The sequence below is a fragment of the Salvelinus sp. IW2-2015 genome, linkage group LG14 (assembly GCF_002910315.2).
Source record: "Salvelinus sp. IW2-2015 linkage group LG14, ASM291031v2, whole genome shotgun sequence".
NCBI classification, from domain to species: Eukaryota; Metazoa; Chordata; class Actinopteri; order Salmoniformes; family Salmonidae; genus Salvelinus; species Salvelinus sp. IW2-2015.
The window spans coordinates 1,244,202-1,266,193 of record NC_036854.1 but is presented as its reverse complement, the minus strand read 5'-3'; the positions used below and the strand labels follow the sequence as shown (position 1 = coordinate 1,266,193).

General features: G+C 41.4%; 1 pseudogene; it reads right to left on the bottom strand.

Moving 5' to 3' along the window:
• The window catches only part of LOC111972866 (opsin-5-like), a 57,195-nt pseudogene extending 35,589 nt beyond the window's left edge, over positions 1-21,606 (bottom strand).
• Between the last annotated feature and the right edge of the window lie 386 nt (positions 21,607-21,992).

Here is a 21,992-nt window from a genome sequence, read left to right as displayed (position 1 = left end):
ATGCAGATGTTGAAAGCATTTAACGAGAAAACTAAAAGGAGTGCAACATGAAAACATGGTCTCATTTACATTGTGTATTTTATTGACGGCCCCTAACTAGCCCTGGAGATAGGCTATCCAAAGTCAAAGCCAGGTCGCACACCAGCCGGCTGAAGCTAATTGGCACACACAAGTAGGATATGAAGGAGGGAGTCACACCAGACAAGACACAGAGACAGCAACAGAAGAATAGTTGAAGGAGAGAGACAGACAAGACACAGAGACAGCAACAGAAGAATTAGTTGAAGGAGAGAGACAACAAGACACAGAGACAGCACAGAAGAATAGTTGAAGGAGAGAGACAGACAAGACACAGAGACAGCAACAGAAGAATAGTTGAAGGAGAGAGAACAGACAAGAGACAGAGACAGCAACAGAAGAATAGTTGAAGGAGAGAGACAGACAAGACACAGAGACAGCAACAGAAGAATAGTTGAAGGAGAGAGAGACAGACAAGACACAGAGACAGCAACAGAAGAATAGTTGAAGGAGAGAGACAGACAAGACACAGAGACTGCAACAGAATAAATTTGAAGGAGAGAGACAGACAAGACACAGAGACTGCAAACAGAAAAAGTGATGGCGAAGGAGACAATTTCTGCTGTTTTGCCTGTTGCTACCTTTTCACCCGACATGCTACCTGACATGCTGCTGCTCCAGTTTCAACTGTTCTGCCTGCGGCTAAGAGACACTGACCTGTTCACCGGATGTGCTACCTTGTCCCGGACCTGCTGTTTTTTTCTCTCTCTCTCTATCTCTCTCTCTCTCTGTTTGTTTCTTTTCTCTCTCTCTGTTTGTTTCTTTTCTCTGTCTATATCTCTGTGTCTGTTTTCTCTGTCTGCTTCTCTGTGTTTGTTTGTTTTTCTCTGTCTGTCTCTCTTGTGTATTTGTTTTCTCTGTCTGTCTCTCTGTGTTTGTTTGTTTTCTCTGTCTGTCTCTCTGTGCTTGTTTGTTTTCTCTGTCTGTCTCTCTGTGTTATTTGTTTCTCTGTCTGTCTCTCTGTGTTTGTTTGTTTTCTCTGTCTGTCTCTTGTGTTTGTTTGTTTCCTCTTATCTGTCTCTCTGTGTTTGTTTTTGTTTCTCTGTCTGTCTCTGTGTTTTTTTATTTTCTCTGTCTGTCTCTCTGTGCTTGTGTTTGTTTGTTTCTCAGCTGTCTCACTGTGTGTATTTGTTTCTCTGTCTGTCTCTCTGTGCTTGTTTGTTTTCTTCTGTCTGTCTCTCTGTGCTTGTGTTGTTTGTTTTCTCTGTCTTCTCTTCTGTGCTTGTTTGTTTTCTCTGTCTGTCTCTCTGTTTTTTGTTTTCTCTGTCTGTCTCTCTGTGTTTTGTTTCTCTGTCTGCCTCTCTGTGTTTGTTTGCTTTCTCTGTCTGCCCATCTGTGTTTGTTTTCTTTCTCCATCTGTCTATCTGTGTTTGTTTGTTTCTCTGTCTGCCTCTCTGTGTTGTTTTGCTTTCTCTGTCTGTCCATCTGTGTTTGTTTGCTTTCTCTGTCTGTCTCTCTTGTGTTTGTTTGTTTTCGCTGTCTGTCTCTCTGTGCTTGTTGTTTTCTCTGTCTGCCTCTCTGTGTTTGTGTTTTCTCTGTCTGCCTCTCTGTGTTTTGTTTGTTTTCTCTTTCTTTCTTTCTCTCTCTGCTTGTTTGTTTTCTCTGTCTGTTCTCTCTGTGCTTGTGTTTGTTTGTTTTTCTCTGTCTGTCTCTCTGTGTTTGTTTGTTTTCTCTGTCTGTCTCTCTGTGTTTGTTTTCTCTGTCTGGTCTCTCTGTGCTTGTGTTTGTTTGTTTCTCTGTCTGTCTTCTCTTTGTTTGTTTGTTTTCATCTGTCTGCTTCTCTGTGTTTGTTTGCTTTCTCTGTCTGTCTCTCTGTGTTATTTGTTTTCTCTGTCTGTCTCTCTGTGTTTGTTTGTTTTCTCTGTCTGCCTCTCTGTGTTTGTTTTCTCTGTCTGCTTCTCTGTGTTTGTTTGCTTTCTCTGTCTGTCCATCTGTGTTTGTTTGCTTTCTCTGTCTGCCTCTCTGTGCTTGTTTGTTTTCTCTGTCTATCTCTCTGTGCTTGTGTTTGTTTGTTTCTTTGTCTGTCTCTCTGTGTTTGTTTGTTTTCTCTGTCTGTCTTTCTGTGTTTGTTTGTTTTCTCTGTCTGTCTCTCTGTGTTTGTTTGTTTTCTCTGTCTGTCTCTCTGTGCCTGTTTGTTTTCTCTGTCTGTCTCTTTGTGTTTGTTTGTTTTCTCTGCCTGTCTGTCTCTCTCTGTGTTTTTGTTTTCTGTCTCTGTGTCTGTATCTCTGTGTTTGTTTTCTCTCTCTGTCTGTCTGTCTGTCTGTCCGTGTTCGTTTGTTTCTTCTATCTGTCTCTCTGTGTTTGTTTGTTCCCTGTCTGTGACTCAGTGTTTGTTTGTTTTCTGTCTGTCTCTCTGTGCTTGTTGGTTCTCTGTCTGTCCCTCTGTGTTTGTTTTCTCTGTATGTCTCTTTGTGTTTGTTTTCTCTGTCTGTCTCTGTGTTTGTTTTCTCTCTCTCTCTCCCTCTCCCACTCTCTCTCTTTCTCTTTGCATGCTCGGCTATGAAAAGCCAACTGACATTTACTCCTGAGGTGCTGACCTGTTGCACCCTCTACAACCACTGTGATTACTATTTGACCCTGCTGGTCATCTATGAACGTTTGAACATCTTGAAGAATGAGTTTTTCCTGGCCACAGCAACATAGAATACTAAGAGACAGCAACAGAAAAGGTCAGACAAGAGAAACAGCAACAGACAATACAGCGAAAGCGATGGAGAGAAACAGAGGAGGGTGAGCACACAGTAGACTGTATCACTTAAAGCTCCTCCCTGGATTCTAATTACTGCACAGTGTGTGTGTGTGTGTCAGAGAGAGAGGGTGTTTGAGTACTGTGGGATTCTTCAGTTCAGTTGGTTAATTGGTGTCACGATCGTCGTATGATTGAGACCAAGGCGCAGCGTGGTATGCGTACATTCTCTTTTAATGAATGAAACACTGAACAAAAACAACAAACAAATCAACAAATCAACGAACGAAACGTGAAGCTATACGAATAGTGCAGACAGGCAACTAAACATAGACAAGATCCCACAAACACAAAAGGGAAATGGCTACCTAAATATGATCCCCAATCAGAGACAATGATAAACATCGCTGTCTCTGATTGGGAACCATACAGGCCAACATAGACATATCAAAAACCCTAGATGACCCACCCTAGTCACTATTACGCCCCAACCAACACAGAGACAAAACAGCTTACTATGGTCAGGGCGTGACAATTGGATAGGTCAGAGTCTATGTTTGACGTTGTTGAGTGTTTTTTGGCAATACACTGGGTAGATCAGTGGTCACCAACTTTTTCTTTTTTTTAAACAATACTTTATTTTTAAAGTATTAACTTCATATAATCAGTTCGTGAGAAATGAGGTTTGTGCAGTAGGCCTAATACATTATCATAGCATATCGGCTATATCCTGGCCTGCCAATACTGTTCTTCTCAGACATAATATATTTCAAAACTCAAGCTTTGATAAGAAAATGGATCAGTTGGTGTACTTGCAAGGTACAGCTGAGCATAAATTGAAATAATGGTGCTTTCAAGTCAATTGGGACCTAAAAAGAAATGAGGTGAAATCATAGAGTCAGTGATTTTCAGGTCAAATCATGGAGTCAGTGATTTTCAGATCAAATCATAGAGTCAGTGCTTTTCAGATCAAATCATAGAGTCAGTGCTTTTCAGATCAAATCATAGAGTCAGTGATCTTCAGGTCAAAACATAGTCAGTGATCTTCAGGTCAAATCATAGAGTCAGTGATCTTCAGGTCAAATCATAGTGTCAGTGATCTTCAGGTCAAATCATAGAGAGTCAGTGATCATCAGGATCAGTCAAATCATAGAGTCAGTGATCTTCAGGTCAATCATAAGTCATGATCATGGTAGATCATGTCATGTCGGAAAGTCTGAGCTCTATCTAGAACTGTTTATACGCACACTCACAGGGCCCTACACTCCACAGGGCCCTACACACTCACAGGGCTTACACACTCACAGGGCCCTACACACTCACAGGCCCTACACACTCAAGGGCCCTCACACTCACAGGGCCCTACACACTCACGGGGCCCTACACACTCACGGGGCCCTACACACTCACGGGGCCCTACACACTCACGGGGCCCTACACACTCACAGGGCCCTACACACTCACAGGGCCCTACACACTCACAGGGCTCTACACACTCACAGGACCCTACACACTCACACACTGACTCCAACACACACAAACACTCCCTTCATAAGTTGCTCACACACACATAATATGCACATAAATGTACACTTACTCTACACACACACACTCACATAAAATCATAATATACGCTGTTGTTACGCTGTTTATCATATATCCTGAAGTCTAGTCACCTTACCCCTATACAGTATCTACCTCTACCACTCCAGTGTATACCCAGAATACCTGTTCTGGGTGGGTTTCCTGTCACCAGGTATCGTACCAGACCCATGACAGCCAGGGTAATGATGCTGGCCGTGCTGAAGATCATCCCCATCAGGCCATAGTACAGGCAGGAGGAGTCCCCTCCAATCCAGGCGTGGTTGAAGAGTGAGGCGATGGACAGGGGGTACATGCTGAGAGCCATGCCTATGTCTGTCACCGCCAGGTTGACTGTCAGGAGCTCCGGGGCCTTGAGGTGAGTTGGCCGGAGTGCTGAGGTCACCAGGACCGCAGCATTACCCAGGACCGACAGCACCGCTGGAGGGGGGAGAGAGAGAGTTCAGTCAGTCAAATAAACTGGAAGAGCGAGCAACGGTTCATCAACTAATCTAGCAATCAATTAACCAATCAAGCTCGAAGAAAGAGAGAGAGAGAGAGAGAAGAGGTTAGTCACTAGATGTCTATGGTAGAGATAATAGGAGTAGAATGTGCCAAACAGTCATTCTCCAGCATGGCCAGATATTGGTGTTCCAGGGCAGAGCACGGCAGAGTACTGAGCATCGCATGGGTGAGTGGACACTATTAATCCCTAAGTGCAGTATTTGTCATGGTAGAATGGCTCCTAAACTGAAGCCCTTGATGTATTGGTAATGTAGTGACAAGATGGCACAAAGGCCTCATTCCCTTCATCCACCTTTTTGTCTCTCCCTCTTTTCCTCTCCCTCAGGGGCTGAGGAGTGTCATCGGGGATACAGAATGTTCTATAAAAGCAACATTCAATCATTTGTTATGGATAAACGTTTGCTTCAGTACTGCCACTTGCAATGGTCTTTTAAGAGTGTCTCTCTCTACTTGCATTGTGAGAACTAACCTAATGCACCATCCTACAGTACTGAGGAAATGTGGAGACGTGGACACTGCCCAAATCAACTGTCTGGGAGTTTAGGGGTTTGGATGGTGTTTGCAGAGGAAATGAAAGGGAATTAGATGGGAACCCTCCTGCATCCAGTATCATTTCCTGGGGTGTCTTATCTCCAGTCCACTTTTTGTTAGAACTGCTAGGCCGATAGCTGGGAACGTTTGAGCATTGACCGGCCCCAAGTAGGATGTGCTTTAAATGTGCTCTACGTCGCCTATTTTAATAAATCTAAAACACAAACTAAATAATGACTCAATATTTTCCTATTTACCCTCTACATCTATCTATTCATAGCCATCATATTGAAATAGCAATGCAAGCAACATCTGTGGTGGTTTGTTAATGAGCTCATTATCTAATGCACTTAAGACTTCTATTTTATAATGCTGTGTTTTTTGGGACATTTTCACCTGGTCAATTATTGCAATGAAAACCACATGAACTGAGCTGAACACACTGTTATTCGTTCTAACTGCTTGCCTGCATTAATGCCCCATTTGGTATAAAGACAAATATTATTTAATTGAATTGAGTCAAACACTATCCCAACACATTTAGCACACATTTTCATCCAAAGCGACTTACCGAATTCACCGACTTATATTCAGTGTTTCTTGCGGGAATCTAAACCACAATCTCACCATCTGTGAGAGACAAGGCCTGCTTTGACAGTGGACAACTGGTGAAACTACACTTAATGCTCAAAACATTAGGAGCACCATCCTAATATTGAGTTGCACCCCCTTTTGCCCTCAGAACAGACTCAATTAGTCAGGGCATGAACTCTACAAGGTGTCGAAAGCATTCCACAGGGATGCTCACTCATGTTGACTCCAATGCCTCCCACAGTTGTGTCAAGATGGCTGGATGTCCTTTGGGTGGTGGACCATTCTTGATACACACAAGAAACAGTTGAGCGTAAAAAATCCAGCAGCATTACAGTTCTTGACTCACTCAAACTTGTGCGGCTTGCACCTACTACCATACACCGTCCAAAGGCACTTCAATCTTTTGTCTTGCCCATTCACTCTGAATGGCACACATACACAATCCATGTCTCAATTGTCTCAAGGCTTAAAAATTATTATTCAACCTGTCTCCTCCCCTTCATATACACTGATTGAAGTGACATCAATAAGGGATCATAGCTTTCACCTGGAATCACCTTGTCAGTCTATGTCATTTTCCTAATGTTTTGTACACTCAGTGTATATTGTTGTTTTATTAGTGGCCAGGGCAGGGACATCATTATGCTATTTCACACAGGGTAAATCTGTTTCAGTGAAATTGGCTAGAGGTAAGGAATAGAGAGAGGATAGATTGAAGAAAGTGGTGAGGGATAAGGAGAGGATAGATAGAGATTATGGAGGATAGAGTATGGATAGTCTGAGAATACATAGATAGAGGATAGAGGAAGGATAGACTGAGAATACATAGATAGAGGATAGAGGAAGGATAGACTGAGAATACATAGATAGAGGATAGAGGAAGGATAGACTGAGAATACATAGATAGAGGATAGAGGAAGGATAGATTGAGAATCTGTACGTATGTAAGTACATAGATGGAGGATAGAGAGAAAAATGAAGATGTAGAGGACAGATGGAAGATAGAGAGTGATAGAGATAAGGAGAGAAAATTGAGAAAGCAGAGGATAGAGAGAGTGTTGGAGATAGAGAGAAGATATCTGGAAGATAGGATTGTGGATGAATATGTACTGTATGTGTATTGAGGCAGGATAGTTGAGAGACAGAAGGGTTGAGATGCGTGCTGCTCAAACTCTGCCCAGGCACAACAGCTTTGTTCGTGTGTCTCAGTACTAGTGAACATCAAATATGGCTGTGGATAAATAATATACCAGAGCACTCACATAGGTAGGCTATAGGAGATACACAATATTCTCTTTGAATAGAACTATAAGATATGACTATTCTTTCATTCTCCAGGTAGTTGTTATATAATCAATTATAAAATGGCTTTGGAGAAATTACACATGGATACCATTCAACTACTCAGTATGAGACAAAAAACTACTCAGAACTACTCAGAATGCACCATAATGGACATCCAGTCCTTCAGAGAGTGGTTTAAAGTCATAGATTAAACTATGTGGGAGCTTGCGTGGGATGTTGCACATTATTTACTTTTATCATCCTTTAGGCATAAATATTGAGATCAGGCTCTCACTCAATTTCAATTGTTAATAAATGGAAAAAAAACACATTTTACATGCTTCATTAGCAACTGGTATAGACTGTCAAAGTGGAATGAATTCTTAAAAAAATGTTACTAATGAATAAACAATGAAAGCTGAAATATCTTGAGTCTATAAGTATTGTGGAAGGACCACCAGAGGGCAGGCTTCGGACTGCATGGTGCCGCTGCAACTTTCCAACGCCTCATGGATGCCATTCTACGGCCCCATCAAGAGTATGCAGCGGAGTACATAGACGATGTGGTCATCCACAGCGAGGACTGGGATAGTCACCTCCTGCGATTACGAGCGGTGCTCGTGAGTTTGGAAGCTACAGGGTTGACGGCCAATCCAAATAAATGCTGCCTGGGCCTGTCCGAAGCGGAATACCTGGGGTACACCGTGGGGAATGGGAAAATACGCCCACAGGCAGAGAAGACCAGGGCAATTCAGGACTGGCCTCGACCCCGGACCAAGCGGGACGTTCGGGCCTTCTTAGGGATAACGGGATATTATCGCAGTTTTATCCCGGGATATGCAACCATTGCCAACCCCCTCACAAACCTCATCAAGAAAAACTTGCCAAACCAGGTAGAGTGGAAAGACGAGACGGAAGAGGCCTTTCAATTGCTAAAAGATGGCCTGTGTTCTGATCCCGTCCTACAGGCTCCGGACTTCTCACAAGAGTTCATTGTGCAGGTCGACGCCTCGGATACGGGGCTCGGYGCCGTACTYGCTCAGGGTAAAGGCGAAGCAGAGAAGCCGATTCTCTTCATAAGTAGGAAGCTCAGCGATCGGGAACAGAGGTATGCTACCGTAGAGAAAGAGGCCTTAGCCATTAAGTGGGACCTCGATTATCTCTGGTACTACCTACTGGGTCGGAGATTTGAATTAGTTACTGACCATGCGCCCCTCACGTGGATGGCTGGTAAGAGAAACAATAACAACAGAATAGCCAGATGGTTTTTGTCTTTACAACCGTTCTCTTTCCATGTCATCCACGCGGCCGGATCGAGGAACGGGAATGCAGACGCGCTGTCCCGATGAGACCAAGACGGTGCGTCTGGCGCCCGACCCTCCGGTTCGGTCCTGAGGGGGAAGGTATGTGGAAGGACCACCAGAGGGCAGGCTGGGCTCACGGATAGTAACCTAACAAGGCATGGGAGACAAGGTAACCAGAGGCAATTAAGCACAGCTGACGGTACTAATGACCTATTCTCCTTCCCTTATAAGAGAGAGTATGGAACCAGCAGGAGGGAGGAAAAACTATCTCTGGAAGATGGCCACCGAGACCGAGGAGCTATCCATGAAGAACCACTAAGACGGTGACAATCCCGTGACTTTTGTTGTAGTTTAAAGACAATCGTATTGTGTTCCTGTTTGATCTGGAGAAGAAGATGTATGTTTTTTTTCTTGGGAGATTTTCATTGATTATGTTGGAGTGTTGGTGTTGACCAAATGCCCTCAATAGAGAACTGTGTTCAATCAAGAAAACCTACTCCTGACTCGTTTGTTCCACCTTTCCGCTTCAGAGTGACGCCCAATTACTTGGTCCGCTCACAGTATTCAACTCCTTTGTTAAAACTTCTTATGGCTGCAGAGCAGTATTGAGTAGCTTGGATGAAAGGTGCGAATTTCAAACGGCCTGCTCCATAGTCATAGTTCCTAATATTTGCATATTATTATTAATATTGGATAGAAAACACTCCAAAGTTTCTAAAACTGTTTGAATTATTTCTCTGAGATTAACAGAACTCATATTGGCAGGCAAAATCCTGAGTTGAAATCAAACCGGAAGTCGGAAATCTGAGATTGTCTGTATTCAACAGAGTCCCAAAAGAATTCCAAATGACGTATGGCAGGGGTTGCACTGCCTAGGGGTTCCACTAGATGTCAGCAATAAATAGAAATTCCAGTGAGACTTCTATGGTGTTCTGGGAGAGAATGAGAGCAGAATCAGTCAGGTGTCCATCAAGCGGCCACTCGCGTAACATCCCTCTTCCGCATGCAAGCCACRGCCGTTCCATGGCTCACGCAGACAGAAGGAATATTCCGGTTGGAACTTTATTGAAGCTATATGTTAAAAACATCCTAATSATTGATTRAGTACTTAGTTTGAAATGTTTCTTCGACCGGTAATATCACATTTRGAAGTTTTTGTCCGATATGAAGCTGACCAGAATTAGCATTTGGATATGTTTACKAAACGCGCTAACAATTGGACATAAATAACGGATTTTTTCGAACAAAACAAACATTTATTGTGGACCTGGAGTTTCTGCTAAGCCTTRTGATCGAAACCAACAAAGGTAATGAAATATTTATAATATATTTTGTTGTTTATAGTGACGCTATCTTTGCAGCTGTGARATGCTAATTTGAGCGCCGTCTCAGATTATAGCGTGCAGTTATTTTTCCTTAAAGTTTTTTAAAAATCTGACATTGCGGTTGCATTAAGGAGAGGTATATCTATAACTCAATGTGTATAACTTGTATTATCATCTATATTTATGATGAGTATTCATGTTGAAARGARGGGRTATGCAAAGTCACTTGATGTTTTTGCATTTAGTGATTCTTGTAGCCTCAATGTAAACTCAGATTTTTTMATATAAATATGAATTGAATCAAACAAAAKARGCATGTATMGTGTAACATGAAGTCCTATGAGTGTCATCTGATGAAAATAATCGAAGGTTAGTGAATCATTTTATCTKTATTCTGMTTTTTGTGATGCTATCATTAGCTGGGAAAAATGCTATGATTATTTTTTGTTTTGTGGTGACCTAACATAATCGTTTGTAGTGCTTTCGCTGAAAAGCCTATTTGAAATCGGACAGTTTGGTGCGATTAACAACAAGATTACCTTTAAAATGATATAAGACACATGTATGTTTGAGGAATTTTAATTATGAGATTTATGGTTTTTGAATTTGGCGCCCTGCACTTGGACTGGCTGTTGTCATATTGATCCCGACTTAGGGCTTGCAGCCATAAGAAGATTAAGGCAAGCCTAAATAAGTTAATGAGTAAAATTGTGTTTAACAAGTCACATAATAAGTTGCATAGGTAAAAATAAAAAAAATCAGGCATTGAATATCCCTCTGAGCATGGTGAAGTTATTCATTAATCTTTGGATGGTGTATCAATACACCCAGTCACTACAGAGATACAGGCATCCTTCCTAACTCAGTTGCTGGAGAGTAAGGAAACCACAGGATTTCACCCTGATTCCAAAGGTGACAATAAAACAGTTACAGAGTTTAATGCCTGTGATAGGAGAAAACTGAGGATGGATCAACAGCATTGTAGTTACTACACATTACTAACCTAATTTACAAGGTGAAAAGAAGGAAGCCTGTACAGAACACAAATATTACAAAACATGCATCCTGTTTGCAAAAAGGCACTAAAGTAATACTGCAAAAAAAACTTGGCAAAGCAATTAACGTTTTGTCCTGAATACAAAGTATTATGCAAATCCACTACAACACATTACTGAGTATCACTCTTCATATTTTCAAGCATAGTTGTAGCTGCATCATGTTATGGGCATGCTTGTAATCATAAAGGACTGGGGAGATTCAGGATAAAAAGAAACGGAATAGAGCTAAGCACAGGCAAAATCCTAGAGGAAAACTTGGATCAGTCTGCTTTCCACCAGACACTGGGAGATGAATTTACCTTTCAGCAGGACAATAACCTAAAAATACAAGGCCAAATCTACACTGGAGTTGCTTACCAAATAGACAGTGAATGTTCCTGAATGGCCGAGTTACAGTTTTTACTTAAATCTTCTTGAAAATCTATGGCAAGACCTAACAATGGTTGTCTAGGAATGACCAACAACCAATTTGACAGAGCTTGAAGAATTTAGAAAATAATAATGAGCAAATGTTGCACAATCCAGGTATGGAAATCTCTTAGATCCTTACCAAGAAAGACTCACAGCTGTTATCGCTGCCAAAGGTGCTTCCACAAAGTATTGACTCAGGGGTATGAATACTTATGTAAAAGCAATATTTCAGAATTACATTTTCAATAAACATGTTTTAACTTTGTCATTATCGGGTATTGTGTGTAGATGGGTGAAAAAAAGAAGTTAATCAATTTTGAATTCAGGCTGTAAAACAAAATGTGGAATATGTCAAGGGGTGTGACTACTTTCTGAAGGCACTGTACTGTACATATAGGTAGAGTTAATGCTAAAATAGCCAATACAGATAGTCAAATAATTAAGCAATAGCTATCTGGACTAACTAGCAGTCTTATGTCTTGGGGGTAGAAGCTGTTCAGGGTCTTGTTGGTTCCAGACTTGGTTCATCGGTACTGCTTGCCGAGCGGAAGCAGAGAGAACAGTCTATAAAAGAAGACCAAAAATGTAATCAATTTTAACATGGACAGCAGAGAAATATGATTAGTATTTCCGACATTGAAGAAGATCTATACACATGTAGGATCTTAATTGTATCACTCTTTTGTTGCTGCAAAGCAGGAAATGCAAACTTATAGTGCATTTGAGTTTTAAAAAGGCTTCTAAAGTTTCCACTTTGAAATTACAGACTTCATTTGATCTAACGAAAAACAAATCAACCTATAATCCACATAACAATTCACATTTCCTGTTGATGCAGGATTTTCTTCCTGCTGTAGCAAACTGGCTAAAATTAAGATCCTACATCTGTATGAACCTTAATATTGATCATAGCTCACAGCCAGACAGAACATAGCAGCATGCCATGACTTCTAATGAGTTGGATTCAATGAGGAAGATTAGTTGTTACGTAGGCCTAATCAATGGCATCACAAGGTGAGGAGCCCCCAAAGGAACTCAAGTAATTTCTACCAGCAACCGTTCTCCTTGTACATCCATAAGTGCTCAACATGCAGGTAATTGGTCTCATAATGACTACCGTGGATGGAGGTAAAGCCATTCAGGAGAATGAGCTCTGACCCCAGGTGGGCTGGTGTAGATCTGTCTCCAGCAACCAGTCATCATAATTATTAACCCCCCCATTTGTAGCGCCCCAGTGAGTGCATTTAATTGATCCAATTTGCTGGCCTAATTAATTTATCCTCGGCTAAGATATGATACAGGGCTGTAATCCCCATGAGGCTACCCACTTGGCACAGACGTCAGTTCAACGTCTAGATTTGTGTCACTTTTTTCATAATTTAATGAAAAAAGTTAAACTTAGCAAAGACATAAACAAATAAACAATAAACTAACACGAACTGTGACTACAGAGGTGCTACGTGCACTAACTCAAAACAATATCCCATAAACAACAGGTGGAAAAAATGCTACTTAAATATGATCCCCAATTAGAGACAACGATTACCAGCTGCCTCTAATTGGGAATCATACAAAATCACCAACATAGAAAAACAAACCTAGAACCCCACATAGAAATAATAAACTAGACTAACCCCCCAGTCACACCCTGACCTACTCCACCATAGAAAATATGGACCCTCTATGGTCAGGACGTGACAATTTGATCGTCATTTGGTTGAGTTGTCAACTAATGTGAATTCAACGTGAAATCAACTAAAAATGTCACCATGTCATTAGTTGTGTGAAAAATAAACAAAATGCCCTTAAGTTTATGATTTTTTGCAAATCCATTTAGTTTTCCACATTTTTTCAACGTCGCCACATTTAGTTTTTGGTTTGAAAATATATGGAAACAATGTTGATTCAAACAGTTTTTCCCCAGTGGGTCCTGTTGAACAGCATCTTACTGGATGCAATGAGAGGGATTCCACCAGACCTTAATTAGCTATAACAACCACAAGAGCAGCTAAGGGGACTGTATCTGTCAACATCAGATCAAGGAGACTCATGTAGCTCATCAATTAGCATTCTGAATAAAACTTCATTTTGGAACAGCATAGAGTTGAGGGATTGGCACTTCTACAAAGAAAGTAAGGAAGTGTTTCCAGTAAGCTACAATTACACAGACAATTGTAAAATATCATGACAATGAGCTAGTAAAAAAATGCACAGAGGAGATTGATGGGTCCAATTGATTTGACTCTGAGGGTTCACCAATAGTATTTTCCCTTAACTAGATGCATGGAAAGGCATTGATCATTCCTGGTATTCACATCATGTCATAACAGTGACACAATCGGTGAAAGGTATTGAAAGCCTGCTACAATATTGATCATTTCATGAGATGGAAGAGACTCCTCCATCTCTCTCTCTCTCTCTCTCTCTCATAATGTCACATGTGTAATTATATTCCTCTCTGTTATTCCTCTCTGTTTTCCCTCTTTTCTCAGATTACGGCAAAATCTAATAAAATATATGACTGGAACGACTGGAACAAACTGCAAAAATCACTGAAGCTGGAGACTCATATCTCCCTCACTAACTTTAAGCACCAGCTGTCAGAACAGCTCACAGATCACTGCACCTGTACATAGCCCATCTGTAAATAGCCCATCCAACTACCTCATCCCCATACTGTTATTTATTTTGCTCCTTTGCACCCCAGTATCTCTACTTGCACACTCATCTTCTGCACATCTATCACTCCAGTGTTTAATTGCTAAATTGTAATTATTTCACCACTATGGCCTATTTATTGCCTTACCTCCCTTATCCTACCTCCTTTGCACACACTGTACATAGACTTTTTCTATTGTATTATTGACTATCCATGTGTAACTCTGTGTTGTTGTTTGTGTCGCACTGCTTTGCTTTATCTTGGCCAGGTTGTAGTTGTAAATGAGAACTTGTTCTCAACTAGCCTACCTGGTTAAATAAAGGTGAAATAAAAAAAATCATAAACCAAGCTTCATAATCCATTATAGATCTATAATCATCATGCCTCAACTCTCATAACCTACCAGGGGTCCCCAATTACATTCAGCCATGGGACAATTTTTCCTTGAGTGGATGGTCGGGGGTCCTGAACATATAATTTATTATTTGTACACTGTAAATTGACCACAAGAATCCCAAACAGATATATAGTATTTGACATAAACTAAATCATTTCAAACCTTGATTACTTTGGGATACGATCACATTCTCCTCTCTATTTCTGCTTGGGAATACTTGGGGAAAGATTTCCCGGAATTAAAATCACTTTGAGCTGGTTTACTGGTGATTTCACAGTCTTTTATGTCCACATAAAACATGTGTTTTTTTAAGCAGGATTTTATTCTTTTATTCTTAGTATTTTTTTTGCTCAGAAAACTTGGAGGGGTGAAATATAACCGTGACCATAACCATACTAATAGGTTGACATCCCACTCCGTTACCTTTTTCCTCTCCAATAGGAACCTCTCCACATCTGACCTGTTTTATCACCCTTCTCCCCTCTCCTAACCTGTTACCCAGAAAACATGCTTGAGGTCCAGCTAGCTACAGCAAACATAATACTGGAACATTAATTAGAAAATTGATTGCAGCCCACGTTTCTCACATTAGAGATATTTGATTAATGTGGCCTGAATGACTCTGGTTTCAATCTCGTTTATATAACGTCTCCCTCCACCTCAACACACCACCCTCCCCTCCAACCCTCCCTCCAAACCCCGCCAGTCCCATATTCTGATGGAGATTTAATTAAACCAAGGGTAAATATTGTGGCACTACATGTTCATTCTTCCTCCACAGGTTTATAATCTGAATGTAATCTCCCATTGTTCAGTGAAAGGGAAGGATGTGAGGCTTTGTCCTTTAGAAAGCCAACAGTACCTTGACAGAACAATCCACAGCAACCGTTGGTGGAAAAGGAGAATCAGTGGTGAAATTTCTCAATGGAAATGATTTATGATGCATCTACAATGTAAATTCATTGCTGCCTGTGTGAAGTAGACATGCCGCCTATGTCAGGTTACTTGAGTGGCCAACTGAAAGACCTTTGTCAATAGAAAATATCTTTCTATTTTCATGTATAAAGAATGGCATGTTTTCCTTGTGTCACTGGGAGAAAGAAATGAATCGTGAACATCTGTAAGTCTTGACATCTTCTGCAATTTGAACTTTCCAAAAACACTCATTTTCGTTGTGCCTTACTTACAGTAACATGGTCCTGGTCTCGTTGGAGGAGGTTAGGGTTGATGATCGGGATGGAAATTTGCCTTTCAATTATTCCTCCCTTACTTACAGCCTGGCGATGCATGATGTCTTATTCAGAGAGTTAGACCTGAGCCAGGTGATGTTCTGCTCCGATGACCCGACACCACATCACCACATTACCCTGTTGTTTGTCATATTTAGACACACACAGGCCAGATCAGGCCAGACAAGGAAAACCAAATGTTGATTACACAAATATCACAATAACAGCTGGAGTTTTGTTACACCTCTATGCAATAAAGTTGCTCCTTATTATAGGTAGACAGACACATGCATTAATCCAAGCCATTTATAAAGACTCTGGCATGAATACGTTTAACTCTCCCAAGGTGCATGTGTTCTGAGGACAGTAACCTGATGATCACCTCTTCTGTCACAGAACTAACTGCCTCTGTAGCAACATTTTTACATTTTTGAGCATAGGCCTATTTATTTCTGTAACAGCACACTCACTTATCACAAATTGTAAGCTAGTTACAATGCCTCCTACAGACATGATTGACATTGGGGAAAGAGGGTAGGCTGTCAGCTGACCATTGATGTTCACGATTGATGTAAATCTGCTAGTTAGCTAGCTGGTTATTTTCTTACTGATTATGATTTATCTTCAATGCTCCTAAATAATAACTTCATAATATAGCCTAATATTATACATGTTCTAACCCATGATATATCGCTGGCTGGCTAGAGGCTTGTGTGATTATTTTAGTATATGGTGGTTAGTTAGAGTCTGTGTTCAGTGCATCATTTGTAAATCAGGAGGTGCCGGAAACAGAAAGTTAGTGCAAGAGGGGGTGAAATGACCTTTATAATAAAGCATTGCACATCATCACATGTGCGTAGTGGCATAGAGCAGTAGAGTAGAGGCTCTTCCAGAAGTTGCACACATGGGAAAAAGGTTTTGTACCCCAGGGTCTGGAAATAATGTGTCCTTTTATCACAGCATTTCATGTCATTTTACATGACTGGAGACTTTGGCAGAATACTTTTTAAAATTTTGCACAATACATCAAGATGACAGGTTACTTTGACTTTGACAAACTGAGATCAATAAAAACAACCTCGTCTTGAATCCATCAATAGCCTAGGTGTGTGGAGACACACATATTGTACAAAATTAAGAGGATTTTTGGTCCTAAAATTGCTTTACAGTTTTACTGACTCGCCCAATAACGCAAAGCTCTTGTGAGAGCAAAATTGCAAGATTATGTTATAATGCTGTTATTGCATCAAATAGTTGTTTTATGCAACAGAATAGAGGGTTCTTATAACTCTATTGTGTCTGTGTGAACTGAAAGTGGGCCTCTGGGGGATTTAACACTGACAGAAGATGTACCATGTCTTTGGGTGATACCATATTCCAGAGCATGAGTTAATGTTTCTGTACTGGGGTACCAGTGGGAGATGGCTACACTTTGGAGTTGGGGGGCCAGAAACTGGTCTCTACACAATGAGGACAGTTTTTACAGCAGATACTGTCTGCTGTGAATTATAAGTATCTTTCATAAAAATCTTAAAATTATGATACTTTCCATACATTTGTTGTTTGTCACATAGACTGAAGGAGGATGAACTTTGCTATAAAATGCTGTGGCTCAAACCAGCTGGTTGAGTTATCATTGATCACCTCCAGGGGTGATTACCAACCAGCTGGTTGAGTTCTCATTGATCACCTCCAGGGGTGATTACCAACCAGCTGGTTGAGTTCTCATTGATCACCTCCAGGGGTGATTACTTACCAGCTCCATTACTGCAGTAATTAAATAATAAAGTTTGATTGCTGTGAAGAAATGTTAAAAGTCTCTCCTTTTGATTACAATAATTCCACCACACTGTTACGCGGAGTGGAATAGGGAAACCCAAGAGCAGACTCAGACGAGGAGACTGGGATGAAGTAACCAAGGTATTTATTGAAACAGCGGGGGAAGATGGAGTGCAGGCCAGGGGAAGCTCAGGTGGGTTGCAGGAAACCAGGTGAGGAGGCTGAGGCTGAGGCTGGAGAGAGAGGGGTTGGGACAGGGCAAGCAGGTCCGGAGGGGAATCCAATGGAGCAGTAGAGTGGGGAATACAGGGCAGAGTAGCAGGATGAAGAGCCATGGGACTGGAGACAGGAACCAGAGTCAGAGCGAGCAGAACTGTAGTGTGTACTGTGTCAGGCAAGGAAAACAGGCACAACGGTTAACAGGACCTAAATAGTAACAAACAGCTAGAAACGTAGACTGACTGAGCAGAGATTACAATCTGGCAGTGTGGAAGTGGCAGGACTGAGTATTTGTAGAGGTCTTGATTATGGAACAGATTGCAACTGGTGGGGATCTGCTCTGTCTCCGCCCACCCAATCACACACAGGGAGAGGGAGAGAGCACTGGGGGAGTGGCGGCAGGTCAAGGAGACACAAGATGAGCAGTAGAGGGCGTGGCAGGAGCAGATGTAACATACACTCTCGGCGATGGCCGATGCACTCGTGAAAAAAATCCTATCTCTCACTCTCTGTTCGCTCAATAGGCCTATTTGGAAGTTGATCAAATATTTTGGTAGCCTACAGCATACAGATTTGAATCCTTTCTTTCCAACCTGTGTTTTCCCATGATTGTATTTGAAATATAGAGAAAGGCCTGTTTTGTCTGCATGCTGTTCACTGACAGATTTGCCATGCGTTCCTGACTGTAGGCTCCTGTATGCCTTCATTGTCTTGTTTTTGGGCTACAAACAATCCACAGCTAAGCAATTTTAAAAAATAAGCTATTGATACTCTGTGGCTAAATTATAGGCCTTCTCATGGTGTAGTAGGCTATTCTGAAATATTGCATTTCATTCTGAACAGACAGTAGTAATTATATAACTTTATAACTAACAAATGTACTTCTCTTTCAGGGGTGCTGCAGAAACTCCAGCAACGCTGTGAGGATGAGACTTGCAGGCTCATGTCTATCAGAGCCACTGAGGTTTAAAGAACTGGAGACTGCGTCCAAGATGTCAGACCATTTTTTTCAAGGTAATCAAGGTACTCACATTCACATATGCCGATTCATGGACCGTCTATATCCAAGTTGCATCTGCTTTATGCGGACCAACATCACATTGGATGAATATAAAATGTTAATATCGTAGCGAATATCTTATAAAGAATTATGAATTGCAATTTGTTGTGGCTAATGTAAAATAGTTGGCTAATGTTAGCTAGACTAGGGGTTAGGGTTAGGGGTTAAGGTTAGGGTTAAGGCTAAGGCTAAGGTTAGGGTTAGGGGAAGGGTTAGCTAACATGCTAAGTATTTGCAAAGTAGCTAAAAGGTAGTAAGTACATTTTACACATTTTAACCAACAGGACACTTTCACTGCTGGAAGCTGAGGGCCAGGGATGACAGTGTAAAGTAGAAAGTGAGAGAACTCCAATATTTATGGCACCTGGGTATGAAAAATGTATGAAATGCATTTGTGAGAGAGTGAGCAGGGATAGGAGTGTGTGTGTGTGTGTGCGCGTGTGTGTGTGTGTGTGTGTGGTGTGTGTGTGTGTGTGTGTGTGTGTGTGTGTGTGTGTGTGTGTGTGTGTGTGTGTGTGTGTGTGTGTGTGTGTGTGTGTGTGTGTGTGTGTGTGTGTGTGTGTGTGTGTGTGTGTGGCTTGCATGCTGAGTGTGATAATGTGTCTCTGTATGTTTGAGATAATTTTTAAAGTGAGTGATTTTACGCTCAAACCTATTAACATCATGATCATGCAAGTGTTGGAGAGTTTGACATGTCGAAAGTGTTTGAAATGTGAAGCTGAAAGAGAATAAAGCTGGAGTTCTAACAGTCACATGAATAAAGCTTGAGTTCTACAGTCACGTGAATAAAGCTTGAGTTCTACAGAGTCACATGAATAAAGCTTGAGTTCTAACAGAGTCACATGAATAAAGCTTGAGTTTACAGTCACGTGAATAAGCTTGAGTTCTACAGTCACGTGAATAAAGTTTGAGTTCTACAGAGTCACATGAATAAAGCTTGAGTTCTACAGAGTCACGTGAATAAAGCTTGAGTTCTACAGAGTCACGTGAATAAAGCTTGAGTTCTACAGAGTCACGTAATAAAGCTTGAGTTCTACAGAGTCACGTGAATAAAGCTTGAGTTCTACAGAGTCACGTGAATAAAGCTGAGTTCTACAGTCACGTGAATAAAGTTTGAGTTCTACAGGTCACATGAATAAGCTTGAGTTCTACAGAGTCACGTGAATAAAGCTTGGAGTTCTACAGAGTCACATGAATAAAGCTTGAGTTCTACAGAGTCACGTGAATAAAGCTTGAGTTCTACAAAGTCCCACGTGAATAAAGCTTGAGTTCTACAGAGTCACGTGAATAAAGCTTGAGTTCTACAGAGTCACATGAATAAAGCTTGAGTACTAAAGATTCTACAGAGTACATGCAGACAGGACCAAGGCTCCATGTTCAGACACCACCTCTGTTACACCCGAGACAACCTACAGTAAAACTGTTCCATAGCAAATAGAAAAACACAAAATCTTCAATATGACCAAGTATGGTCCGATTCAGCTCTATGGAACTGCTTGGAACTGTTGTGGAAGCATGCACTAAACAAGAGAGAGTGTGCAGAGATCAGAATTACAACTGGAAAGACTGGAGTGCTGTAGTACACTTCCAACATTCACACCTTTCAAATGTGAATTTATAAGGAATAAACAGATTCAAATTCCAAATTCACCTTTCATGTATCTTGTTTGCGTGGATATCCTTATGTATAGTCCAATTCGACATCAGACCGAGCACCAGTGAAAGATACGGTTTCCACTGCGTACAACATAAACAATCAGCAACAAATGATAAGCAACAGCTTGTGTAAAATCAATGGATGCACAATAACCATTAGTCACCTTACAAAGATCCTTGAAGGATCTAAACATTGTTTGTTTGCGAATGAAGGTACATGGTGGAGTTTATGAGTGTGCAGGCTCTATTTCTTTCGCACAATAACCATTCACACATCAACAGAACTAGATCACACATTACCAATCATTGAAAAGACAACTATAATGCTTTGTGTCCAATCAATTCTTCTGTAACTGCAACCTATTCTATACATTCCACTGAGTTTACAAAACATTAGGAACACCATTCTCTTTCCATGACAGACTGACCAGTTGATTCCAGGTGAAAGCTCTGATCCCTTATCGGTATCACTTGTTAAATCCACTTAAATCAGTGTAGATGAAGGGGAGGAGACAGGTTAAATAAGGATTTTTAAACCTTGAGACAATTGAAACATGGATTGTATATGTGTGCCATTCAGAGAGTGAATGGGCAAGACAAAAGATTTAAGTGTCTTTGAACAGGGTATGGTAGTAGGTGCCAGGCGCACCAGTTTGTGCTGTTTTTTTCACACTCAACAGTTTCCCGTGTGTATCATGAACGGTCCACCACCTAACCTAACCAACATGACACAACTGTGTCAACATGGGCCAGCATCTCTGTGAAACGCTTTCAATACCTTTTAAAGTCCCGACAAATTGAGGCTGTTCTGAGGGCAAAAGGGGGTGTAACTCAATATTAGGAAGGTGTTCCTCATGTTTTGTACACTCAGTGTATAACGCCTATATCGTCTACCGATATGACTTGGTGTGAAAACCTCAAAACGCAGAGAGTCTGTACAAATCCCTTTCCATCATCTCTAATCACCGTCTCCCCCCCAAAAATACATGATGCACTAATATCTAAACTCCTGCCATTTGCGTTTCAAACTCCAAACTACCAGCCCCATGCTGAATGCTGAACAGAATCCATCCACACAGGTAAACAAATGAAAAAGAAGAAGGAATAAAAGAGAACAGCAGTATCAGCTGTAAGTTACTCACCTATCACCACTAGGTACATGCCGGCCCAGTAGTCCACAGTGGGCGACAGTTTGGACGTGTATTTGTTGTTCTCCTCCATGCTCCTCTTCCACAGACAGACCAGACCAGTACGGACCAGTATTCAAACTCCCCAAACGGTGCCAGCGAGAGAAGTAGACCTCCAACAGGGACAAAGGCTCATCTGAACAAGGCTTATCCTTGACATTACCACAGGTAGCATTTTCAATCAGCTCCTAGAATCTTTATATTCCCTCTCCATAATGGACTCCCACACATATGCACCCAGACATGCTAAGTACACACACGCACGCACGCACGCACGCACACACACACACACGCACGCACGCACGCACGCACACACACACGCACACACACACGCACGCACGCATACAACACACACACACACAAACACACACACACACACACACACACGTGTACAGTACAAACACACACACACCACACTCACCACACAGC